Genomic DNA, 21028 nt, shown 5'->3' with positions numbered 1-21028 from the left:
TACTGTTACTAAAAGTCAGAAATTTTCTAGGGTTTTCAGTAATGAAATGGTAGGATTGCAACAACCTTCTTAGAATATGGAGTATGACTTGACTCTTTAAATATAATTTAAATAAAGTATATATTTGAGATTTATCAATAGAAGCTTGAAGGTGAGGAATTTTGCTGTTGTTTGCCTATATATATGTGTGTATGTATAAATTGATAAATTTTTTTTAGTGTGCTAGTATTTCATATTAAACATTTCATATTAAATAATTTTTTCTGTACATAAAGTTACAATGAACTGCATCTTTCATGAATTTTTTATGTAATTTAAATAGAAAAAAATAATAATCATGTCATTTTTTTAATATCGTTTTGATTTTCAGAGGTTTAATTGATATTTTAGATCTTGTTTAGTTTTTCCAGAAGAATGAGGTTTAAATCTATTCATTTTCGTTGTTTCCACAATCAGTAGAAAATGCACACTCACTAATTGAGTTGTTAGTGTAGTTTGGGGAGGCACTGGGGTTAGGGGGTTCTTTTGAAGAGTTCAAATTGGTTCTACAACTTCAGTACACATATACCTTTTTTAAAACCATGGTTTCATTTATATGTAAAATAGGGCAGCCTTTCTTCTGATTTTTTTTTTTTTTGCCAATCAGTAGTTTTTCCACTCAAGCAAACCTGTATTTATTCTGTAAGAAAATATCTATTCATGTGAAAGAAATCTTGTTCTTCCAATTTTCATTTAATTGTGTTGGTATCTCGGAGTTACTATGAAATCTATTTTCTTCTTCACTAAAAATGCCACTTTTCTTCATGCTGCTTGAGTTGTAAGTAATGTAAGAAGCATGGGGTACACAGAGTAAGAAGGTGAAAAAATAATATTTCTTTTGTCTATATGAATTGAGATTCAGAAGCAAAAATTATATGCTGCAGTGCTAAAGGATAAACCTTGGAAGGGAAAGAAGAAATGGAGGAAAGTGAAGGAGATGGACATTTCCATACACTGCATTAAGAAGAAACCAAGTATTACCTGAAGCCTGAAATGCTAATAATCTGTGTTGGAGTTTCTTGAAGTGTTTCTCATTTCTAATTTTCCATGAAAGAACAAGCAATACGATATTAACTCTATGCTGAATGACATCCTCTGCAATATTCCATTGAAATTGTGTAGAGGAAATGCTGGCGTAATCCCATACAAATAGCAAATGTTTTAAATGGATAAAATAGCAAATCAAGCTTGATTATCATCTATTTTTATTTAAGATCAAATACAGTCTCCTCTCCAGTGGGAGGTTATTATTACAAGATAAAACAACTGTGCTTCTGTTCACATTTATATTTCATTTATGTAAGATTTATAGCCATAATGTCCTACTGACTTTGGACAATAGGTTAGCACTCTGAGTTTGCCTACTGTTTATTAGCAAACATGATCATAAGGAAAAGAGAGAGAAGAAGAAGGCAAAGTGGTAGGAAGGAGAAGGAAGGGGTGAGGGAGAGAGAGGCAGAGGGAGAGAGAGTTGAGAATCCACAAAGTAGATTAGAAATATAAATAACTGTATTGCATAAATAGCATCATTGAAGTCACTCTTAACAGGCATTATATTCAACAAACAATTGTTCAAAATCTTACCATGAAAATGATAGAATATGTAAAGTGAAAGTAAATTTTCTGCTTCTTCTCCCAAGGCCTGGTCCATTCTTCTTTCCCAGCAAATAGATTACAGATTTTAAAAATAAGGTCATAGTTAATTTAGGCTTGTGCAAATTTCTGGGGAATGAAGACACAATATCTGAATAATTTTTGAATTATTTAAAGATAGTACATAAAATTTACTTTTGATCACATACTGAACAATTGGTTGAATTTATAAAAGTCATTTAACTCTTTAATAAACTTGAGAATTTTTGTTTTCATGACTTTGTCATTAACTTTAATGTTTTATTGTGGTAAAATATACAAAATATAAAATTTGCCATTTTAATCAATTTAATCTTGGTGGCATTTAGGGCATTCAATTTATTGTGCAGCTAATCTCCAGAACATTTTCATTCTTAAACTTCTATATTCATTAAGCCCATTATATCCATTTCAAGCCACTGAACAGTAATTCCAGTTCTTCTTGCTCCCTTGGCTCTTGACATCTACTATTCTAATTTCTGTCTCTAATAATTTGAATACCCTAGGCACCTAAGTGGAATCACATAGTATTTGTCCTTTTGGGATGAGGTTTCTGACTAGGTTATTGGGACTGGGGATGGATTAATACCCTCAAGGTTGGTCTGTGTTGCAGCGTGTGCCAGAATTTCTTTCCCTTTTAAGACTAAGAGATATTGCACTGTACGCATATATCTACGACATTTTGTCCATATGTTTGTCTGTTGAAAGACAGTTTGTTTCTCTCCTTTGGTTTCCAATAACGCTGTGAGCAAGACTGTAAAAATCAGTGTCTAAGTCCCTTCTTTCAATCATTTTGTATATAGATCCATGGCTAGAATTGCTAGGTCACAGAATAATTCTATTGTTAAGTTTAAAGGAACTGCCATAGTGCTTTCCCTTTGTGACCTCACTATTTTATATCCCCACTATTAGTAAGCAACATTTCTAATCTCTCTATATGCTGGCTAACATTTATTATTTCATTTTTAAAATTTCTTTTCTTTTAGTTGTTTCTGGACCTTTATTTTTTTGTTCATATGTGGCGCTGAGAATTGAACCCATGCCTCACACATGCTAGACTGGTGCTCTACCACTGAGCCACAAACCCCGCTCCTATTTTCTTAGTTTATGATAAAACCTATCCTTATGGGTGTGGGGTGGTATGCCACTGTGGTTTTGACTTGCATTTCCCAAATGATCAGTGATGTTTACCATTTTATATACATATCAGCTATTCGTTTACTTCATTTGAGCAAGTTATAGTCAATGAATTATTGTCCACAAAAAATAGGGTGGTTATTTTATTACTATTGAGTTATAAGATTTATTATATATTCCATATATGAATCTCTTACAGGAAATACAATCTGAAAATATTTTATCCAATTCTGTGTATTGATTTTTCACTGTTAACAACTTTGATTTACAAAAATTTTTAATACTGATATACCTAATTTTATCTACTTTTGTTGCTTCACTTTTTGATATCATATGTCATTAAGTTTTTTTCCTGTTTTCTTCTAAGAGTTTTACAGCTTTATATTATGTTATATCTTACATATAAGTCTGATTCGTTTTGAATTAATTTTTGTACATGGTACACGGAAGGGTTCAACCTTATCCTTATGTATGTGAATATCCAAGTTTTTCATCTCAATTGTTATAAAAACAAACAACCAAAAATAGATATCCTTTCTCTCTTGAATAATCATGACCCCTTTGCAAAATATCTTTTGTCAACATATATAAGGGTTTATTTCTGAAATTTTAATTTTATTTCATTTATTAATTGTTATCTTTGCCTACCTAACTCTAGTGCCATGTTGTACATTTGATTACTCATGTTTTGTAGTAAGATTTGAACTCAAGAAATGTGAAATCTCCAATTTTTTAAAGAATGTATTTTTTTTTTAGTGTCATTTGGGGTTCCATATGTTTCTTGGAATTTTTTTCTATTTCTGCAAAATACATCATTGGAATTTTGATAGGGAATGCTTTGAATCTATGAATTGCTTTAGATAGTATGAAAGTCTTAAATACTTTTTTCCAATCCAGTTACAAATACACCTTTCCGGTTATTTATGTCTACTTTCTTTTGGAAATACTTTGTAGTTTTCAGTACATGATTTTATTACTTCTTTGGGTGAATTTATTCTTATTCTGTTGAATGGGTATTATTACCAAAAGTATTTGCTTAATTTATTCTGCTGAATGTATAGAAATTTGAGTTTTATATTTAAAATCTTAACCAAATTTAATAATTATGACTGGATTTTGTGGGGTATTTATTTATTTTGTATGATCATCAACTACGATTTTACTTACATTTTTGCAAAGTTGATCACTTTTAGTCATTTTCTTGCCTAATTTTCTGACTTGGACTTCTAGTGCTCATGTTGAAAATGAATAGCAAAATCAGTTATCCCTACTTATTTATGATCTTAGAATACTTATTAGACTTTCACCATTGAGCATCATGCTATGTCTTGGGTTTTAACAGACGGTCTTTATTATGTCGGGGCAGTTTCCTCCTGTTTCAAAATTCTTCAGTGTTTTATCATAAACAGTTGCTGAATTTTTTCAAATGCTTTTTCACTGATTGATGATCATGAGCTTTTTCCTTAATTCTATTAATATGGCAAATTATGTTGACTGATGATTGTATGTTAAACTAACTTTGCATTCCAGAAACAAATCTCACTTGATCATGTTTATCCTGTTAACATGCTGTTGAATAGTTTGTTAGTATTTTCTGGATGATTTTTCCATCAATGTTAATCAGGAATATTGGCTTATATTGTTTCTTCCTCATAGTTCTTTTTCTAACTTTAGTATCAATGTAATGATAGCCTCATAATATGAGTTAAGAAATTTCTCCCAACTTCAATTTTTTTGAAAGAATTTTTGGAGGATGGGTGTCCTTCTTCTTTTAATTTGGTGGAATTTACAGTTAAAATTCCTAATGATTCAAATGTTGTAGCTTAAGGTCTTTTCAGGCCTTTTCTAGGTATGTATTGTCCGTGTGTATTTGGAAGTCTTTTTTAACTAGTTCATCTGTGTATATGCCTGCTTTTAAATGTCTTCATTTTCCTGAGTCTCATCTCTGATTGTTATCAAGGCCTTTATTTCTCTGTTGTTTTTCTCAATTGGCAATCTCTTGTTCCAGATTTATGTGGGGTTTTGAACCTCTATAGTTTTTATGAGCTAGGCCCAGCTGGTTTCCTCGACTTCCTCTAGTCTTGCCCTCTGGGCTCTGAGGTAGGCTTCACAAAGAACAGTCTCTCAGGTAGTGTACCTATATTGCAACAATCCAAATCTGTTCCCATTCTGCTATATGCAGTTTGTAGGAGGAAACTGAGGTTGGGCTTCTGCATTCCCCAAACCACACCACACCATAAAATTATTTTTCATAATAATTTCATAATAATCACATTATTTCTTAAGTATTAAGTCAAATAATATATTTATTTTGAAACCACTCTTGATTATCTGTTTGATTTTTTTAAAAAAATTGATGTTAGAAAATGTGAATTAGATCCAGGTCTCACTTTATGTTTCTTTTAGGCACTATCCAGACATTCCAAAAATTCCAGCTCTAATATGTCCTCCTTATGGAAATTATGAAGACTGGTATTCTCTGTGCTTAATGTGCCTTGAATTTTTAACTAATTTCTAACTTACTGGATCATAGTATGAAACCAGAAAGCCTTTAAAAGCAAGCTGCTAATTGACATGATGCGTGGGAGAAAAGGAGAGTTCATGTACAAACAACATAGAGATCATTTTCTAAGAAAAATAATCCCAAAGATCTTTTTGCCTGATGGTGGTGAATAACAATATTTTAAAGATTTAAACTTATGGTGATTAAGAAGGAAGTTGAGTTAAGCAGAGGTCAAATATTACTATGTACTTAATGTTATACTAAAATTTCTTTTAAAATCACACTACTGATTAATTATTCACCAGCACTGAAGGTTTTATTACTGCTTTGCATAAAATTGCTCATGACATCTCATCTAAGATGAAATTAAAAGTATATAAAATAATTTTTCAAGAAATTTAATTTTTATTTTTTTAATATGCTATAGTTGAGATTTGGAATGTTCCTCCAAGGACCCATGCATCAAAGAATCGGTCCCCAGCTTGGCACTCTAGGGAGGTGGTGAAACCTTTAAGAGGTGGGACCTATGCCATGTGACTGAGTGATAGAGCACTTGCTGTAAATACTTGAGGCCCCAGTTTTGATCCCCAGCAGGGAAAGGGGAAAAAAAGAAGATGGAAAAGGAGATGGACCTTAGTAGGATGTGTTTGGTCACTGGAGATGAGCCCTCAAAGGGGATTGTGGGACACAGATCTCTTCCTCTTTGTCTCTTGGCTTCCTAGCCTCCAGAGAGGTGAGCTCCTTCTGCCGTGTGCCCACACTATGATTCACTGCTTCTCCTAAGGCCCAACAGCAGTGCACCAAAAGACCATGGACTAAAACCTCTAAAGCTATGAGTGAAAATAAGCCGGGTACAGTGACACACCCTATAATCCCAGGGACTTGGGAGGCTGAGGCAGGAGGATTGCAAGTTCAAAGCCAGTCTCAGCAAAAGCGAGACATGAAGCAAGTCAGTGAGACCCTGTCTCTAAATAAAATACAAAATAGGGCTGGGGATATGGTTCAGTGGTTGAGTGCCCCTGAGTTCAATCCTCAGCACCTAGAAAACAAAAACCATCAAAAAACCCTTACTTCTTTTTAAATTGTTTATATGTTTATATCAGGCACTGTGTTACCTCGCAGGTATGTTGACCAACACAATGTGTGAGTGTGTGTGTGTGTGTGTGTGTGTGTGTGTGTGCATGTATTTAATGCTTAGTTTCCTCCCTTGTCACAGTTTTCTTTTAGAGTTTCATATAAAAACTTTTAAATTTTTATTTAGGTAATTCATCTTGCACAATATAAAGCTAAGAAAGTAATTAAAGGATGTTTTAAATTATGATTTGAATTATTCAGTTTTGCTAAATTAGTGAAAACCATTGATATTCAACCTCTTTTCAGTTAGGTATTGGTATTTGGAAATGGATCATTGTGACTTTCCATGTTTTCTACCTCATCATATGTTCAACATAATAACAGATTTCTCAAAGTTATTTAAAACATGAGTAGGAAATGAATGCAATATTTTCATAAAAGTCTGGGTATGTGTGTAAACAATACAAAAATTCACATGCAATAGATCATTAAAAATAAATGATTGCATATAGAAAAAGGAATATTGCAATAAATGATGAAGAATTGTCATTTCCACATTGTGCCTTGGGTCACTTTCACCTCTTCACTTGTGGGTACCACTAGTTCACCATAGAATTAAAAGAATTTTTTTCATAATATCTCTATTGAACAAAGAAGACACATAAAAGGAGGAGAGATTTATAATTCCTGTTAAATAAAATTATGGAAAACATTAGAGAGAATGGGTGTGGCAGAAAGAGCAGACTTCAAGGGATTACATGAAAGTGATGGATATGTTCGTTTCTTGATTGTGGTGGCGATGTTCTCAGAAGTATATATGGATAAGTCCTACTTAATTAAATTGTATAAATTAAATGAGTGGTTTACTATATGGGATTATACCTGGAAAAACAGTTAAAATATGAAATCACTGGTGAGAGGTGGATCCACGTTTGGTATGATTGCCAAATCAAATTTTGAGTGAGCATTAATCAAACCTAGAATGCAGCAAATTTACAACATAAGTCATCTTGAGAGTCAGTCTAGACAGTTTTGTTGTATTTGTTTATTTTGCTGTTTTCAAATTCATTGATTTTTTTTCCTGCCATGTCTCATCTGCCATTAATTCCATCCAGTGTTTGTCATCTGGCAATTTAATTTTATTTTCTAGAAGTTCAAGCTTTTTCTTTTTTATATCTCTCATGTCACTCTTCAACAAGTTTAATCATTATTCTGACTTTGCCTTATGAAATATAATTATAATAACTATTTAATGTTTAATTTTCTATCTTCTAATTCTAACATCTGTCTATTTTGAGTTAGGTCTTACTGGTTGAATTGTTTTTCCTCTGATGGATTTTGTTTTATTTCATTTTCTTTCCTTCATTTTCTTTTTTCTTTTATTTCTTCTATGGATGCCTGTGAATATTTAATGATATGAAGAAATAATAAATTCTATCTCAGTGGATATCAGATTGTTATTTCTATAAATATTCTTTATCTTTTGTTTTTGAATATGGTGTATTACTTTGACTGATTTCAGTCTTGCTTTTGTGATTCGTTAAGTGGGACCAAAGCAGCCTTTAGTGTTTGGTGCATTACACCTGACCTCTGAGCTTAGTCCCTTCTGAGCACTCTACCTACTGTCCCAATAATTATGGTTTTTCACTCTAAATCATGGGAACAAGAATTATTTTTAGCCATATGGGAACTCTGGATAGAACACCCTTGAATGTTTCAAATGGTAATTTCCTTAGCCATAAGTAATTTCCTCACCTCTATGCACTGATTAATAATCTCGTGAGAATTTGAGAACTCTCTCTGGATATTTGGAGCTTGTCCTTTGTGCAGGTCTTTCCTCTCCTGTCTTGAGCGTGCTAGTTAACCCTACCTTCCCACACTATTAATTCTACTTCTCAAACTCTCAGAAAATGCCAGAAGCTGACTTTTGTTTTTGAGGATCTTGATATCAGGTTTTGAAGCATCCTGCACAGCTATCTTGTGAACTTTCTGTAGCAATTTATCTGATGTTCTTTTCAAAATTAGACTTATGTTATGGGCCTGTGAGGTAGATCACTGAAGAAAGTGCAATGTTCATCACATCATATCAAGGTTATATACTTTCAACAGGAGTGATAACTGTTGATGTTAACCTTGACTGCCTGGCGGAGGAAGCTTTTTCAGGTATTTTTATTGTAAAGTTATGTTTTCTCATTCTTCCCATATTGAGTTTTTCAAAGAAAGCTGCATATGCACCCTATACTAAAGGAGTAGATATTTATGTTCCATGTGCCAAAGGCAGAGTATCTGCATAAAATATTTGTAATTCCTCCATGTTAGAGATTTACCTTTTTCCCCATTTATTTATTTACAATATGTGCTCTCATGGGCATTTATTTTATAGTTCTTATCCAATATTATATTGTGTATTTTTTGCTCATGTTGTTTTATCTTGGACCACTGGGAGCTCTTTGAATTATTTCCTCTATCTCTTTTGTATAGGAGTTAATTAAAAAAGAAAAAAAAAAAACTAGTTTTTATTTTCTTTAACTATAAGATATTCCAAGTCTAGATTACATATTTTGTGCCCAACCCTAAAATCAGATATTTCTCCAAGGAATCTTGGTTTCTTGTATTGGAGAGCGTTATTAGAAATCAATGAATGGCCACTCACTGTGCTAATTGCTATTTTGTTGAGATTGATTCTAGGCCTTTTCAGTTGAAAAAGTAAGGAAATATATGTGTAAATATGCATCAGTATACATACATATATCTATAAATTTTACTACGTAATTACTCATGTAAACTTTACATGAGTTCATACCAATGTTGCTAACTCTCTTGCATTACGATGTGGATCATTCTAGTCTCCTTTTAATTATCTGTAACTTTAGACTTCCAACATTGAGAAACCTATCTCCCACCACCCATTTTCTTAACTATTACACTTCACTATGTATGCATGAAAGTATTAAAATTGTTAACCCTTTGTGAAACAACTTTAGCAAGCATGATGTGATGATCATACACACCACCTTTACTTTCAATCTTGCAGATTCTACTCGTGTCCAAAATTATTTAAGACAGCATATTTACTACCCACCTCTTATTTCACCTATTTATAATGCAGTTAGATAGTATTCTTACATATTACATTCCATTAGTGGATTCTTCTGTCAAAATGAGTTTTATTAAATATGTGCATACATTGAGGTTTATTTTTATATCATCAATGCAATTCAATTAGTTTTTTTCAAATGCAAAATTATATCTACAAATACAGTAAAATAGGAACAGTTCACAGTCCTAACAATCTCCTTTTACTCACCTACTCAACCACTGTACCCCATTCTTAAACCTCAGGAAATCACTGATTTATTCTCACTGTCTTCATTTATAGTTTTTAATTTTATAGAATATGAGGTATGTCACCAAATCCTGTATAACTTGTTCACATTGGGTCTTTATTTTAGTCATAAACATTTAAGATTTATTTATAACTTTCATGCTTCAAGACCCCATTTTTTTCATTGTTAAGTAATTTTTCATTGCACATAACCACTACCATTTATACCTGTTGAAGAACAGTTTTGTCCCTTCTAGTTTGGGGAAATTAAGAATAGAATATGAATATTCATAAAAAAAATAATAACATGAATATCCATAATATTCATAATGCTAATATAAATATTCAATTTAGTGATGATTATAAAATAAAAAAGAAAATTTCTGCTAACATTCACATGCAAGTTTTCATGTGGATAAAATTTTCACATTACATGAGTAAATACCTAGGAGATTTTTTAGCTATGTTAAAAACTGTCTGCAGTCTTATGAATGTCTATATCCTGACAAAAATTATTTATGAAAACATTTGGAAAGTGATTACTTCATGAAAGTTCTGCCATCATGAATGGAGTGAGTGTTTTGTTCTGGTTTATATCTCAGGTGGCTTGCCAAAGCTCCCATTTAATGATGGAGTGCTCAGAGGTGAAATGATTAGATCATAATGTGATCAGTGGATTAATAATTAATTAATTTATAAGTAAAACTGATTAACCGGGTGGTAACCATAGGCCGGTGGGGAGTGACTGGGTAAGTCACTTGGTGTGCCTTTGGGGTTAATAGCTTGTCTCTGGCTTTTAGTGCTCATCTCTGTGATTCCTGACTCTCATGAGCTGAACAGCTTTCCTCTGCCTGGCTCTTCCACCATGATGTTCTGCCTCACCCCAGATCCAGAGCAAGGGAGTCAGTTGAACATGGATTGAGACCCCTGAAGCCCTGAACCAAAAATAAACTTTTTTTCCTCTAAGTTATTCTTGTCATGTATTTTGGTCACAGCTAGGAAAAGCTGACTAGTACCATGGTGCTTACAAAAAGGCCTAACGGGGCCCATTTGCCACTTCTACTGTGCCACATAGAGCCACAAAGGTGCCCCTCATAAAGAACAAGCTCTCACCAGACACAGAATCAGCTCATACCTCAATCTTGGGCTTCTCTGCCTCCAGAATGGTGAGCAATAAACTTTTCCTGCATTATCATTGTCAATTTAAAGAGTTCCCTATATATTGGTTACAGTTGTTATATATTAAGAATATTTTCTTACATGTAGGGACTGGCATTTCCATTCTCTTGAAAGTACCATTCACAGAGCAGAAGAATTTCCATGAAGCCCAACTAATGCACATTTTCTTTTATGGTTCAAGTTTTTGACATGATACATAAAAATATATTTCCCAATGGCTGAGCACACTGACGCATGTCTATAATCCTCACTACCAAGGAGGATGAGGCAGGAGGATTGCAGGTTGGAGGTCAGCAATTTAGCAAACCCCTGTCTCAGAATTAAAAAAAAAAAAAAAAAAAAAACTGTGAGAGTGTAGTTCAATGGTAGAGCACCTATGGGTTCCATTCCTAGTACTAAAATAAATTTAAAAATAAAAAAACAAAAAGACAGTAAAACTTAAAAAAATTGCTAATCCCCAATTTATTTTATAGTTTTGTGTTTTATATTAAGCTGTGCGATTCACATTGGATTTAATTTTGTTAGAGATTCAAGGTCTATCTACAGGTTTGTTCAACATAAGAAATTTCAAATGTTTTTGGCAACATTTATTGAAATTACTATCCTTTCTCTATTTAATTTCCTTTTCTCCTGTATCAAAGTTATTTGATTATATTTGCATTGATTTATCTGGAGGCTTCCTAGTCTATTCCATTAAGGTATGTGTCCATTTTTCATCAATGAAATACAATGTTGTCCTCTTTGTTCTGTCTTTGTAACAAGTCTCAAAGTCATGTAGTATTAGTCGACAAACTTTATTCTTGAATTGTGTGGATTCTTCTGGATCCTGTGTCTTTCCATATCCCCTTTAGTCATTTTGTTGATCTCTATAAAACAGTTCTCTAGAAAGTTGTTTGGGCTCAGAGCATGTTGGACAAGAATTGATATATTAACAATTTTGAGTATCCAATCCAAACCTACACAATGTTCTTGTATGTCTTTTTGTAGTATTCTACATATAGATTCTTGACATATATTTTTTGGATGTTTGTCTCTACATTTGTCATTATTATTATAAATGGTATTGATATTTTATTTTTAATTTCTAATTATGTACTTACAGGATCAAAGTAAACAAGTAACTTTTGCATATGAACCTTATGTCCTTCAACCTTGCTATTCTAACTTTATAGATAAAGCTGATGTTTCCTCCAACTTCATTTTCTAGAAGAAATTTTGAAGAATTGGTATGATTTCATTCTTAAGTATGCCATAGCATTAACTAAGGAAACAATCTGTCCTGTGCTTTCTTTCTTAGGTGGTTATTTTGATTCAATTTCTTTAGTCTCATTATGATTATCCATTTCTCTTTATATAAATTTCAGTACTTGTGTCTTAAAGAGAATTAGTCAATTTTAATCAAAGATCAAATTCGCAGTCACAGATTTGTTAACGATGGTACATTCTTATCCTTTTATTGATAGTTTCTTCTAGTTTAAAAATTAATTTGCTGGAGGTAGATTTTTCTTTTTTTCTTTTCTTTTTATTTTTACAGACTGCATTTTGATTCATTGTACACAAATGGAGTACATCTTTTCATTTCTGTGGTTGTGCATGATGTAGATTCATACCATTAGTATAATCATACATGTACATAGGGTAATGATGTCTGTCTCATTCCACCATTTTTCATACTCCCCCTTTCATTTCCCCCTATGTAATCTAAAGTTCCCCCATTCTTCTCTCATCCCCACCCCTTTACCCCCATTATATATCTTCATATACTTATCAGGAAAAACATTCGGCCTTAGGTTTTTTGGGATTGATTTATTTCACTTAGTATAATATTCTCCAATTCCATCCATTTATGTGCAAATGTCATAATATTATTCTTCTTTATGGTTGAATGATATTCCATTGTGTATATATACCACAGTTTCTTTATCCATTCATTTGTTGAAGGACATCTAGTTTGATTCCACACTCTAGCTATTGTGAATTGAGTTGCTATAAACATCGATGTGACTGTGTTACTGTAGTATGCTAATTTTAAGTCCTCTGGGTATAAATGGATAATTGGGTCAAAAGTGGAGGAACCATTTCGAGTTTTCTGAGGAATCTCCACACTGCTTTCCAGAGTGACTGCACCAATTTGCAACTCCACCAGCAATGTAAAAGTGTGCCTTTTCCCCCACATCCACACCAACATCTATTATTGTTTGTGTTCTTGATAATAGCCATTCTAATTGGAGTAAGATGAAATCTTAGAGTTGTTTTAATTTGCATTTCTCTAATTATTAGAGATGTTGAGCACTTTTTTTTAATATGTATATTTATCCTTCTTGCCTCCTCCGAGCTGTAGTTTAATGTTTAATGTTTGTCAGCCATTTGGAAAGTTTTCTGCTATTGTTACTTCAGGTATTTCTTTTGCATTATTCTCCAATTGTCTTCCTTCAGGTATTTTGAAATGATCCCAAAGTTCTTTGAAGAAATATCCTGACCTGTTCTTTTCATCCTCCTTATCTTTCTTTTTGCAGTTAAGTTTGACAGTTTCTATTGGCTAATCCTTAAATTCACTGATTCTTTCCTGGGATGCCTTCTGTTCATTGATTCGCACATCAAAAAAAAGTCTTACCTTTACACCGTGGGTGATTTCTAGAATTTCCTTTTGATTGTTTCCCAGAGTTATTGTCTTTGGATTTACATGGTACATTTGTTCTTACATATTATATATTTTTTCCTTTAGAACACTTAACAATTCCCTGTTTGATAATTCCTACCTCTGATTCATATCAGCATCTGATTCTGACGGTTGTCCATTTTTATTTCACACTGTATTTTTTCTTGCCCTTGAGTATGACACAGAAAATTTTGTTGAAAGCTGAGTACCAAGTAATGAGGGTGATCATGACTGAGACAATGAGATTTTTAAAGTGAGGTTTCATATTAATCTGGCACGGCTTTGGACTGTGTTTAATATTTGCTGTAACCATCAGTACTGAAGGATTCAAAGTACTCTCATGTTCTTCAACTGTTCTCTTCCAGTTTTCTTGTACTTTCCTAAGAACAATTCCTCAGACAAAACCTGTCTCTGGCTATTGTCAACTATAATCCATGACTATTATACTGGAGCTCTGTTGGTTTGATGGAAAGTTGTGAGAAAGGAACTGTCGCACAATCTTTCAAATTATTTAAGGGTATTAATGCCATATGTTCCTGAGTTGGGATCTTCTTGAGTGTTTCTAACATTTTATTTTCTCTGTTAAGTGAAAAAGGAAGGTAGAAGTATCTGGAGTTGACAAAACACTGGTCCCCAGGAAAAAGTAGTTAGTGAATAACTCATTTTTCTCTGGAGAGTAGTTCTTGGTTATGGAGAATGCTCTGGGAGTATCTGCACAAAGATTTCTTTTCCATGTGCCTTGGCTACAGCCAGAGAAGGACATTTCTTGTACATTCCCCAGGACAGATGTAGTGTCTCTGGAGGTACACTTCAAATGTTTTGGGGCCACCTAAGAGTTTCTCACCCTAATTTTAGGTCACAGCCTCAAGCAGCTCATCAAAATCACCTTTACTGGTTCATACACGTTTATGGCTTCCCCAGCTTCTATTCCAGGTAAGCAGAACTCAGCTTTGATTCTGCATTCACCTGTCTCTGCAGTTCTTTTGTGGGTTCAAGAAAAGGCACTTGTTCTTCATTTGTTCATTTTTTCTTGTCATAAGAACGTGAGTAATGCCTTCCTATGTTTTAACATGATACAGATGAAGCAGATATCTTGATTGGTTGCTGAGTTATTTCAATTTTGTAAGTGATGCTGGGTCCTGTTACTATATTTGGGAGGGAGAAGAAACCATGCTTGTTTGTATGCGTGGATGCCTGAGTGTGTGTGTGATTTACTTGTTTCTAAAACTACAAATACAAGCATTAGTAGAGTAAAATAATTTCAAATGAATTATTAGATGATTACTAAATCTTGGAATTTTCAGGACAGATTCTACTAACCATCTCAGTTTTCTGAATGGTTCTTCCTGCTGCACCTATCTTATCTACCTCTTCAGCCTCCTTTATTCCTGAGTCCTTCTTTTCTCATCACTGAAACTTCAAAGTACCAATCATAGCAGTCATAATTATTGGTTTTATTTTCCATGCTTTCTATGAAAACATGGATCTTTGAGGTATGACAGTGCACATTGTGTGGGAATTCTTCCGAGCAGGTGGTTCCAGGATTTCAATATGTGTTCTAGGTAGTGCTATCAACATCTCCTTCTCAAATTGACCATCTGTGCCAAAATACTTGCTCCTAATTGGTGAAGATGTAAGACAATTAGAATATAAATCAATTGTTTTATTTATTACATTTATTAGTTCAGCTAAAAGTTATTTCAGACAGAAGTTTCTTAAGGAAGGATATAGTACCTTATATTTCATTCTCAGATTAATTTTTTAGTTACTTGAAGAATAGCACTTTGAGTAGCCTAGGTCTACAGACATTCTACGGGAAACCTTCAAGGTTATAAGTATACACAACTCCTTATAAGTGTCTCTAAGTATCCAGTTAGAGAAAGAAAAAGAAGTTGCTACTTACATAGTGGAACATCCCCAAATTCTTTTCTGGATCTTTTGAAATGCATTTAGGGAGATCAGTATTTCAACAATGATATATTTCAAAGAAAAAAAAAAAAAGAATGAAACATGAAAAAAAATTTACAGTAAACTAAAAAGGATTTTTCTTTGGTATCATTGGTTTTATAAGGAAACAAAATCCTTTTTCAATGTATCCTCTCCATTTTCCATAATTTCCCATCCCTCTTATATTTTTGCTATTTGAGAAATAAAAGTTCAGCTAGCAAGAAAAGAGAATGGGGATTTTTTAAAGCACTCAGAAAGTTGCTAGATGTTTGTAATTTGATTTTTAGGAGCTGTAAAGTAAGGTAGAAAATAGGTCTTATAAAGTGTCATTATGGAAAAATTACATTCTGATTAGTTAACAGCTTTGATATTATTGGAGATGAGATCAAATTTTAGGCAATTGAATTTTTTTTTCTGTAATTCTAGAGAATTTTACTAGGTTTACTAAGAGAAATTTCATGAACCTTTCATCAAGGATTTAAGTCACCTCTTTGTAGTCCTTATTTCCTACCTTATGCAGCATGCTCGGCCTTCAATGACACAGGGGGCAAAGCCTATTCTGTCATCTGCCTCTCTTTCCTCAGTAACTTTCAGTTTCTCCCTTCATATTTACCCCAATTCTAACATATCCTTTGGTTAATGATCTGCTTATAAGAAATATTTACAATTTCTTTCTATGTATATGATTTATCCAATCCTATTCTTTATTTGTTGAGCAACAAAAGTAAAAATTACCAGATGATAAAATACCTATGAAATGTTGTTTTAAATTTTAAGGGAAAGTCAAAGTGTTTTGGGTATTAGTGTTTACTGTGTTGGTGTTTTAATAGATTTCTGATTTTAGAAAGTAAAGAGATTTAATGAGATCAAGAACAGAGATCCAATAACCAAGAATTTTAATGTATGGGGGTTCATAGCTATTATATTTTTAGAATAATATTACCAATCCATTAAATTATTTTATTCCAGAATGATAAGAAGGGAAATTTTGATTTTATAACAACTTTAAAGGTTCGTGAGTTCTGCTGGGCATGGTGGCACAAACCCATAATCCCAGCGGCTCCAGAGGCTGAGGCAGAAGAATCTCGAGTTCAAAGCCATCCTCAGCAACAACAAGGTGCTAAGCAACTCAGTGAGACCCTGTCTCTAAATAAAATACAAAATAGGGCTGGGGATTTGACATTTGATTAAATGCCCCTGAGTTCAGTCCCCAGTACTCTCTCCCCAAAAAGTTCGAGTCCCTTCATCTTTTCTCATAAATACAATTTTTCTTTTTAATTTTGAAAGATTCTTAATTTATACTTAACAAATGGTTATGGTTAAAGAAGTTTGGAACTGAAAATTACTTATGTATGAAAGGCCCCAGCTCCATGCCTTGAACCCTGAGTCGGGGCTAAGCCCCGCTCCCGTCCTTGACGGATAAGGTCTCCAGGCAACCGCACATTCCTGGGGAAAATATCTCTTAACAACCTTGGTAAGCACAGGGGCCCAGCAGTCCTGTTTGTCTTTGAGACAGTTAGCAGCACAGATACCACCATGCTCTCAACAGCACGCCCTGCCCGGAGACCGTTACACTGATAGGCAGGAACCATAAAGATGTCAAGCAAAAATTTCCAGGAACATAGTACGAAAAACGACCTTACCCTTTAGGTGACCCATGTGCTGGATTCAAAATAGCCAATAAGATACCTGTTGCTTTCCGCGCGCGCAAAACCTGCCCCTTTACCCTATAAAAAACCTGTGCCCCAAAGCCCGGTGTGCCAGTTCACCGAAGCTCCGGCTGAGGTTTTGCTGAGCACCCGCAGGCGCCTGTGTATCAATAAACAGCCTCTTGCTATTGCAGCCAGTGTCTTCGCGCAATCTTCCTTGGACAGGGGGACGGAGGGTCTTTCATGTATCTTATAAGAATACTTGAGATGTGTAACTGAGTCTAATCTTGTTGAATTTTACATATAGTCAAATAGTCTCTTGATTCTTTCACTTTCATTACTATAAGAACTTGAGAAAATACTAGGCAGATTCATACTGTTTTATAATATTCACATCAAATTCCTCTTAAGTGAAAATCAAAGATATAAAGGAAGTCAATTGATAAATTATAATTAAGCACATAAGCATATAAAGCAAAAAGGAATATGAAAGAAGAATATATTTACCATATTTTGAGAGTTGTTTGGAGATATTTCTCTAAGTATAGAACTGTCTGGAAGATATATAGACCATCTACTCCTTAAGATACTCAAGAATCTATGTAATCCTTAAGTTTTCACTAACAAAAGTCTATAGGATCAGTCAATATTCTTGAACCTTTTTGTTCACATTTTTGCTTGATAAGGTAAGCATGTATTAAATGGCATTATTTAAACATTACAACTAAATTAGACTTTATTGAATTTACATTAAAGGATTACTTCCAGACTGTATTCCACCAATGCCAAAAGGATTTCTTTTAGACTTTAACCACGTTTTTGTATCCATACTTCCCCCATATTATAGTGTACTTCTTTATTTCCTTCATATTTCTCTTCAATATAATATACTATGTAATTAGATTCTTAAATCTTGTAAAGTAAGAATATGGTTTACCATGAAATAAATAGAAGTTCTAATATTTTTGATAGACTCCTTATCCAAATGGAAAATAACAGTTGAAAAATGAATAGATATTTTAGCAAGTGTAAGATAAGAACACAAACACCAAACCATGCGAGACAAGGACACATGTTTATTAGGCCAAGGGACTGGGGTGGGGGGTTGCAAAGGACAGTCAGTGTAGGAAATGATGATTGAGTCAAGAAGTTGGGGGTTGATTCAAGAGGAAATAAAATGTTAATACCATTGGGACACTTCCCCACCTCCAACCTGTTGCCAAGGTTCCCTGCCTCCAGTGAATTTTTCCTCCCTGCAAGAAGTTGTGAATGAGTAGCCCTGGATAGTCACCCTTCCTGCCTGTTCCCCTGGATGGCCTTGTTCCCACCCTTGGATCATTCTACCTTTTGGGTCATGTAGGCAAGATGGGAGGAAAGGGCATGAGAACAATGGAAATCTAAAATGTACAAAAAGTGGAGGACATTCCCACCTCCTCAGGCACTCCCAACTCCCCCTGCTCTGCGGAGAAGCTTCTGTCCCTCTCTCTCTCTGTTCTTTCCTTTAAATGAAACATTTTGCTCTTGCCTTGACATTTCTCAGTTGTTCAATCTCGAACACCAGGGTAAAGGACTTTCGCCTGATTCTCAACACCAGTATCATCTCCATCTATGTTTTACAGGGCTTGTATAAAACAGCACCAAGAGTGTTCAAGAGTGATGCCGCCACTGCATAGCAGTCAGAGAGTCTTTTCCTCTACAGGTCTCTATAAAAAAGAACTTTGCAACAACTTTAACTTTAGAGAAAAAGTCCCAGTGTAACACTTCTGGAGGCATAGAAAAAGATCTGGGTTTAGCCAGGAGGCTAAGAGGATTAAATACATGGGTGGGAGGACTTCTCTCTCTTTCTCTCCCTCCCCTCACCCTTTTTTTTCCCTCCTCCATAATTTGAAGGATTTCTCTTTGCCTGAGGCTAAAAAAAGAGAGGTAGTTGATGTGATAGAACCAGACAGATTATGGGCTCAGAATGAAAAAATCCGATTGGAAGGAGCTAAATGTAAGTGGATAGAGCCTGTGGTGTTAGATTACCTAACGCTGCTAACAGCAAACCCTGACAGTGCCTCCACAGGTCCTAGCTCCTTGCTCCTGTTTAGTGAGTGCTTCCTTTAATAGCCACCCAGACCCAGCTTCTTCAGGGCATGGTGGTTCTGATTACCATTCATGACTTCAGCCTTTGCTAGGGTTAGGTTAGCATTACCTCTCTTCTGCCTCCTTGATTTTCCTGAGCCCAAATGTACCCTGAAAATCGATAGCTGGCAATGATAAGAAAGAACACACTTTGCAAGCATATTTAGGTGTGGTCACATAGGATGTTTTCTTTGTACCCAGTTCCTAGGAACAACCTCCAAACACTAAAACCCACTATATACAAAACATTGAGACACAGAACAAATTGTGAGAATGAAGGAAAATGAAGGATTTAAAAATGTTTTTGGTCAAACTCAGTTTGGAAAATGTCAGGCTAATATGCAATAAATATGTTTTAATATTCAGAAACTTGCCATGAATCTCAGGAAGTTTGAGGATGGAGTAAGTGCTAGAATGCAGAATTCAGATGCATTTTACTATAAACCATTTTGACTGTGTGTTTTGAGTTAAGCATCTCAAAAACTTGTTCCAAGAATCATTAGAATATGCTGCCTTAATACTGTAGTTTCTCTCCTTGGAGAAGATCACAGAGACAATTTCTCTGTGACTGCAACATTACAAGTGCTGAAGATGATCCTGTTGTGTTTCACACACCCAGGAAACCATGTATCTGAATACTTGTGCTTCTAGCAAATGCAGTTCATGTCTTCTAATGCTGGAATCCTCATCTTACCCTTGACAAAATTGCATCACCTTATTTTCCTTCAGTTGTCTTCCATAGAGCTAATTTTTATTCCGTAGTTCAAAATTTAAAAAAAAAAAAATTTTTAATTCTATGGCATTCTTGTGAACTAACAGATAGTCTTTTGGGAAAAAGACTTGATATAAAAAGAAAAAAATATTTAAGTAATACATAAACAAGAAGATAAATATTGATGCTACAGTGAATTTTGTCAGGGTTTCATTTAAGTTAAAAGCTAACAATCATTCTTTGAATTCAGACTTTGAGATAAAACCAGTGTCATTTGTATTGCTTCATATAAATGAGAAGAATCATTTCTCTTTTCCAGAAAGTTTTATTATCAGAGATATATGATTTCTTTGCATTTTCCTTTGTGTTTTATACTTCTCTAGAGTTGCTATGTATGTTTGAGCATCAAATAATATTTTTCAGCAATATGTCTGTGCCTTAAGATTTTTTGGTGAGCTGTGCATTACTCTCTTTCTTTGATGTTTTACAAACATAATAACTCTGTACTTATAGTTGAAACTGTTTTTCAAATCTGAGTCTATGTTATCAATAATAGTGATACCCATAAACCAAAATAATTGTAGTTAGCTGAATAAATGAGTTATTTTCACATGATGAATATCATATTAGTAATATCATTTATTCCTGGTATTGTGGTGCAAGTGGGTAATCCCAGCAGCTGGGGAGGCTGAGGCAGGGGGACTTGGAGTTCAAAGCCAACTTCAGCAACTTATGGAGGCACGAAGCAATTCAGTGAGACTCTGCCTCTAAATAAAATATTTTTTAAAAGGACTGGGTTTGTGGATAAGGGGTTAAGTACCTCTGGGTTCAATCCCTGGTAATGAAAAAAGAAAAAAAATAAAAGAATATTGTTGACAACTACAAGGTAGCAAAGTAGCCCTAATGAACATGAAGGACATTATGTTTAAGCAAAATGAGATAAGCACAGAAAGACAAATACCCCATATTCTCTCTCATATATTGAAGCTAAAAATGCTGATTTTATAGATGTTGATTTGGAGTAGTGGTTTCCAGAAGAAAGAAGTGT

Source organism: Sciurus carolinensis, chromosome 15 (assembly GCF_902686445.1).
Source record: "Sciurus carolinensis chromosome 15, mSciCar1.2, whole genome shotgun sequence".
Classification (NCBI taxonomy): Eukaryota; Metazoa; Chordata; class Mammalia; order Rodentia; family Sciuridae; genus Sciurus; species Sciurus carolinensis.
Note: the sequence above shows the minus strand (reverse complement) of the source record.